Source organism: Rhipicephalus microplus, unplaced genomic scaffold, assembly GCF_043290135.1.
Source record: "Rhipicephalus microplus isolate Deutch F79 unplaced genomic scaffold, USDA_Rmic scaffold_492, whole genome shotgun sequence".
NCBI classification, from domain to species: domain Eukaryota; kingdom Metazoa; phylum Arthropoda; class Arachnida; order Ixodida; family Ixodidae; genus Rhipicephalus; species Rhipicephalus microplus.
The window spans coordinates 52,501-59,601 of NW_027465053.1; positions in this window are offsets into that span (position 1 = coordinate 52,501).

A 7,101-nucleotide genomic window follows, 5' to 3' on the forward strand; every position below is an offset into this window, starting at 1 on the left:
GCGCGGTAGGGGCTCGAGACAAAGCTCGGCCCTAAACCGCGCCAAGTACGGAAGGAACGGCGCGGAGAGGGCTCGAGACAAAGCTCGACCCTAAACCGCGCCAAGTACGGAGGGAACAGCGCGGCTAAGGGCTCGAAACAAACCCTAAACCGCGCCAAGTACGGAGGGAACAGCGCGGCTAAGGGCTCGAAACAAACCCTAAACCGCGCCAAGTACGGAAGGAACGGCGCGGAGAGGGCTCGAGACAAAGCTCGACCCTAAACCGCGCCAAGTACGGAGGGAACAGCGCGGCTAAGGGCTCGAAACAAACCCTGAACCGCGCCAAGTACGAAAGGAACGGCGCGCAGTAGGGGTTTAAAACAAAGCTGGTCCCAAAACCGCGCCAAGTACGAAAGGAACAGCGCGGTCGAGACTCGGAAGAAAAAGCTTTCAAAGTGTCGTAGCACGATGCACACTGCTGTTCGTGTGGAACAAACGTGACTACCGTGCTGTACGGTGGAGTTCTGTGCGCAAAAGCGGCGGGTGTGTTTCTAAGCACCACAGCGTTGTGTCAAAAAAGAGGTGCCTGAGAGAAACGCATGCGACTGCCGTGCTTTGCGGCATAGCACCGTGCGCAAAAACGGTGCGCATGCAAGAGGTGTCAGAGCTAGCGAACTTTTGCCACGAGCAACAGGTCACTAAAAGCCTATAGATGACGGTGTTGGAGGAAAAGAAAAATATCGAGAAAGCACTGCGGTGTGCCGTGCGTAGGGACGGGCGCGCGTGCCACATGCCGCCGAAATATGGGTGTCGGAGAAAACAGAGTGCCGCGCGTAACGAGGGGCGCGCGTGTTACAGAGAGATATGCCCAAACGCATGAAAGTGTACGCAGGTGTCCTAAGGCAGTTTTTTTTTTTTTTCCTCATTTTGATGTCGCCCCGGCTGACGTGGTTTTCGTTTTTCCGTGCCGCCCCGGCTGACGCGGTTTTCGTTTTTCCGTGCCGCCCCGGCTGACGCAGTTTTTGCGCCGCCCCGGCTGACGCGGTTTTCGCGCCGCCCCGGCTGACGCGGTTCCGACTTTGCACTTTTTGGCTCACCCCGGCTGGCGGCCCACTCACTCGATCGCCAGGTCTGTTTGCCCCGGTGGTTCCACCGCCAGGCTTAAGCGCGAACTTTTTTTGTTTGTTTTCTTTTGATTAAGCGCAAGCTTTTTTCTTTGTTTTCTTTTGATTAAGCGCGGGCTTTTTTCTTTGTTTTTTTTGCATTCGCCCCGGCAGACGCGGTTTTTGCGCCGCCCCGGCTGACGCGGTTTTTGCCGCCCCGGCTGACGCAGTTCGGACTTAGCACTTTTCGGCTGTGCCTGGCTGGCGGCCCACTCACTCGATCGCCATGTCTGTTTGCCACAGTTTTCCCGGTGGTGCCGCACCCGGGCTCGCCCCGGCTGACGCGGTTTCGTGCCGCCCCGGCAGACGCGGTTTTCGCGCCGCCCCGGCTGACGCGGTTTCGTGCCGCCCCGGCAGACGCGGTTTTTTGCCGCCCCGGCTGACGCAGTTCGGACTTGGCACTTTTTGGCTGAGCCTTGCTGGCGGCCCACTCACTCGATCGCCATGTCTGTTTGCCACAGTTTTCCCGGTGGTGCCGCACCCGGGCTCGCCCCGGCAGACGCGTTTTTTTTTTCTTTCGCCCCGGCTGACGCAGTTTTCGCGCCGCCCCGGCAGACGCGGTTTTCGCGCCGCCCCGGCAGACGCGGTTTTTTGCGCCGCCCCGGCTGACGCAGTTCGGACTTGGCACTTTTTGGCTGAGCCTGGCTGGCGGCCCACTCACTCGATCGCCATGTCTGTTTGCCACAGTTTTCCCGGTGGTGCCGCACCCGGGCTCGCCCCGGCTGACGCAGTTTTCGCGCCGCCCCGGCTGACGCGGTTTCGTGCCGCCCCGGCAGACGCGGTTTTTTGCGCCGCCCCGGCTGACGCGGTTTTTTGCCGCCCCGGCTGACGCAGTTCGGACTTGGCACTTTTCGGCTGTGCCTGGCTGGCGGCCCACTCACTCGATCGCCATGTCTGTTTGCCACAGTTTTCCCGGTGGTGCCGCACCCGGGCTCGCCCCGGCAGACGCGTTTTTTTTTTTCTTTCGCCCCGGCTGACGCAGTTTTCGCGCCGCCCCGGCTGACGCGGTTTCGTGCCGCCCCGGCAGACGCGGTTTTTTGCGCCGCCCCGGCTGACGCGGTTTTTGCCGCCCCGGCTGACGCAGTTCGGACTTAGCACTTTTTGGCTGAGCCTGGCTGGTGGCCCACTCACTCGATCGCCATGTCTGTTAGCCACAGTTTTCCCGGTGGTGCCGCACCCGGGCTCGCCCCGGCTGACGCAGTTTTCGCGCCGCCCCGGCTGACGCGGTTTCGTGCCGCCCCGGCAGACGCGGTTTTCGCGCCGCCCCGGCTGACGCGGTTTTTGCCGCCCCGGCTGACGCAGTTCGGACTTAGCACTTTTCGGCTGTGCCTGGCTGGCGGCCCACTCACTCGATCGCCATGTCTGTTTGCCACAGTTTTCCCGGTGGTGCCGCACCCGGGCTCGCCCCGGCTGACGCAGTTTTCGCGCCGCCCCGGCTGACGCGGTTTCGTGCCGCCCCGGCAGACGCGGTTTTCGCGCCGCCCCGGCTGACGCGGTTTCGTGCCGCCCCGGCAGACGCGGTTTTTTGCCGCCCCAGCTGACGCAGTTCGGACTTAGCACTTTTTGGCTGAGCCTTGCTGGCGGCCCACTCACTCGATCGCCATGTCTGTTTGCCACAGTTTTCCCGGTGGTGCCGCACCCGGGCTCGCCCCGGCAGACGCGTTTTTTTTTTCTTTCGCCCCGGCTGACGCAGTTTTCGCGCCGCCCCGGCAGACGCGGTTTTCGCGCCGCCCCGGCAGACGCGGTTTTTTGCGCCGCCCCGGCTGACGCGGTTTTTTGCCGCCCCGGCTGACGCAGTTCGGACTTGGCACTTTTTGGCTGAGCCTGGCTGGCGGCCCACTCACTCGATCGCCATGTCTGTTTGCCACAGTTTTCCCGGTGGTGCCGCACCCGGGCTCGCCCCGGCTGACGCAGTTTTCGCGCCGCCCCGGCTGACGCGGTTTCGTGCCGCCCCGGCAGACGCGGTTTTTTGCGCCGCCCCGGCTGACGCGGTTTTTTGCCGCCCCGGCTGACACGGTTCGGACTTTGCACTTTTCGGCTGTGCCTGGCTGGCGGCCCACTCACTCGATCGCCATGTCTGTTTGCCACAGTTTTCCCGGTGGTGCCGCACCCGGGCTCGCCCCGGCAGACGCGTTTTTTTTTTTTTTTTCTTTCGCCCCGGCTGACGCAGTTTTCGCGCCGCCCCGGCTGACGCGGTTTCGTGCCGCCCCGGCAGACGCGGTTTTTTGCGCCGCCCCGGCTGACGTGGTTTTTGCCGCCCCGGCTGACGCAGTTCGGACTTTGCACTTTTTGGCTGAGCCTGGCTGGCGGCCCACTCACTCGATCGCCATGTCTGTTTGCCACAGTTTTCCCGGTGGTGCCGCACCCGGGCTCGCCCCGGCAGACGCGTTTTTTTTTTTTCCTTCGCCCCGGCAGACGTGGTTCCCCCCCCCCCTCCGTCTTTCTTTTTGTTTTTTTTTTCGCCGCGGCTGAAGTGGATTTTTCGGTGCCTCGACGCCCCGGTAGTCGCGGTTTTTCCGTTTCCGCACGGCCCCGGCTGACGCTGCTCGGTCACAGTCGCCTTTTGTGGTGATTGCAGACTTCTTGAGCGCGGGTGTTTTTTTTTTGTTGTTGTTGTTGTTTTATTACGCATTCGCTCCAGCAGACGCTGTTTAGACTTTTTGTTTCCTCTTTTATCCTGCGACGAGGTGACGAGGTTTATTCGGTGCCCCGCCGCCCCGGCTGAAGTGATTTTTCCTGTCCCGTGCCGCCCCGGCTGACGCGGTTGGGACTTCGCGTTTGTTCGGCCGCCACGGGTTTTGGCGCACTCGCTCGGTTGCTTGTTGTTGCCACTTGTTGCGAACCCAGGTTTCTTGAGCGAGCGCGGGCGTTTTTTCTTCCTTTCTTTCTTTGTTCTATGTGTTAGCGAATCGGCCTTTAATATCACACGAGGACTCACAACCAACAATTTTCAGTTTGAAGTGTAAAAAATCTGCAGGTGTTGACGTAACTGACTTGCCCCGTACCCTTGAGTACATCCATGAAGTTCTCGTAGTACTACTAAATCGCATTATTCCAAGTGGAGAAATTCCCATAAACTTGCAAACCTCTACACGAAAATCGGTGCGCGTGATAAAGTTGAAAATTATCGTCCGATATCAAATGTGCCTTCTATAACACAAATTCTAGGAAAAAAAAAAAAAAAAAAAAAACACTTGTTCGCCGTTTTCTGCGCCGTGACTGGCAGCACTCCGGCGAAGCGAAACGGGGTCGATTCGAGCACGATATCGGCGTCTTTCGACGTGCTCGCCGGCGACCGTCGCACGAGTACGTCGCACGAGCGCGTCTGCCGGGGCGCCGTTTGCGAAGCCGACGCAAAAGTGGGAACCGCCGCTCGGATGATCGCCGCTTTCGGCAGAGTGAGTGTTGGCACTCCGGGGAAGCGAAACAGCGTGAATGCGCCCACGAAATCGGCGTATTTTGAAGTGCCCGCCGGCGACCGTCGCACGAGTACGGTAAACCGCGTCAGCCGGGGCGTAGTTCGGGACGCCGACGAAAAAGTGGGAAGCGCAACTCGGATCTTCGCCGTTTTTGCAGGAGTGAGTGGCGGCCCTCCTGCGAGACCAAGAAGCATCGATTCGTGCACGAATTCGGCGCCTTTCGACGTGATCGCCGGCGACCGTCGCTCGAGTAGGGCAAACCGCGTCTGCCGGGGCGGGCTTCGGGACGCCGATGCGAAAGTGGGAAACGCTGCTCGGATGTTCGCCGTTTTTGGCCGAGTGAGTGCTGGCACACGGGCGAAGCCAAACGGGGCCGATTACGGCACGATATCGGCGTCTTTCGACGTGCCCGCCGGCGACCGTCGCACGAGTACGGTAAACCGCGTCAGCCCGGGCGGAGTTCGGGACGCCGATGCGAAAGTGGAGAACGCCGCTCGGATCTTCGCCGTTTTTGGAGGAGTGAGTGGCGGCACTCCGGAGAAGCCAAGGAGCGCCAATTAGCGCACGATATCGGCGTCTTTCGACGCGCTCGCCGGCGACCGTCGCACGAGTAGGGCAAACCGCGTCTGCCGGGGCGGGGTTTACGACGCCGACGCAAAAGTGGGAACCGCCGCTCGGATGTTGGCCGTTTTTGGCAGAGTGAGTGCTGGCACTCCGGCGACGCGAAAGAGCGCGAATGCGCCCACGAAAGTGGCGTATTTGGACGTGCGTGACGGCGACCGCTGCAGGAGTACGAAAAACCACGTCAGCCGGGGCGAGCGACACACGGCGGTCTGGGTGCTTATCGCTGCTATTATAGGGGCACCCCGGCAGACGCAGAAAAAAAAAAAAAATTTTCGACCTTCTTTTTTGCTGGTCGAGCTCGGGTAACCCAGGTCGCAATGGGAGCCGCGCACGAAAGCGGCGTCGCGAGACGCGTTCGCGGTCGCTAGTCGCACGAGCTCGGCAACCGCGTCAGCCGGCGCGGAGTTCGGGATGCCGACGGCTAAGTGGGTACCGCTGCTCGGATGTTCGCCGTTTTTGGCCGAGTGAGTGCTGGCACTCCGGTGAAGCCAAGGAGCGCCAATTCGTGCACGATATCGGCGTCTTTCGACGTGCCCGCCGGCCACCGCCGCACGAGTACGGCAAACCGCGTCTGCCGGGGCGGGGTTCGCGACGCGTACGCAATAGTGGGAACCGTCGCTCGGATGTTCGTCGTCTTTGGCCGAGCGAGTGCTGGCACTCCGGCGAAGCGAAACGGGGCCGATTCGGGCACGATATCGGCGTATTTCGACGTGCTCGCCGGCGACCGTCGCACGAGTACGGCAAAGCGCGTCTGCCGGGGCGAGGTTTGCGACGCCGACGAAAAAGTGGGAAGCGCCGCTCGGATCTTCGCCGTTTTTGCAGGAGTGAGTGGCGGCCCTCCTGCGAGACCAAGAAGCATCGACTCGCGCACGATATCGGTGTCTTTCGACGTGCCCGCCGGCCACCGCCGCACGAGTACGGCAAACCGCGTATGCCGGGGCGGGGTTGGCGACGCCGACGCAAAAGTGGGAACCGCCACTAGGATGTTCGCCGTTTTTGGCAGAGTGAGTGCTGGCACTCCGGCGAAGCGAAAGAGCGCGAATGCGCCCACGAAAGTGGCGTGTTTGGACGTGCTTGACGACGACCACCGCAGGAAAACGAAAAACCACGTCAGCCGGGGCGAGCGACCCATGGCGGTCTGGGTGCTTATCGCTGCTATTATAGGGGCACCCCGGCAGACGCAAAAAAAAAAAAAAAATTTTTTTCGACATTCTTTTTTGCTCGTCGACCTCGGGTGACCCAGGTCGCAGTGGGAGCCGCGCACGAAAGCGGCGTCGCGAGACGGCTTCGCGGTCGCTAGTCGCACGAGCTCGGCAACCGCGTCTGCCGGGGCGGAGTTCGGGACGCCGACGGCTAAGTGGGAACCGCCGCTCGGATGTTCGCCGTTTGTGGCCGAGTGAGTGCTGGCACTCCGGCGAAGCCAAACGGGGCCGATTCCGGCACGATATCGGCGTCTTTCTACGTGCTCGCCGGCGACCGTCGCACGAGTACGGCAAAGTGCGTCTGCCGGGGCGGGGTTTGCGACGCGTACGCAATAGTGAGAACCGTCGCTCGGATGTTCGTCGTCTTTCGCCGAGCCAGTGCTGGCAATCCGGCGAAGCCGAACGGAGCCGATTCGGGCACGATATCGGCGTCTTTCCACGTGCTCGCCGGCGACCGTCGCACGAGTACGGTAAACCGCGTCAGCCGGGGCGGAGTTCGGGACGCCGATGCGAAAGTGGGAAGCGCCGCTCGGATCTTCGCCGTTTTTGGAGGAGTCAGTGGCGGCACTCCGGTGAAGCCAAGGTGCGCCAATTCGCGCACGATATCGGCGTCTTTCGACGTGCCCGCCGGCCACCGTCGCACGAGTACGGCAAACCTCGTCTGCCGGGGCGGGGTTTGCGACGCCGACGCAAAAGTGGGAACCGCCGCTCGGA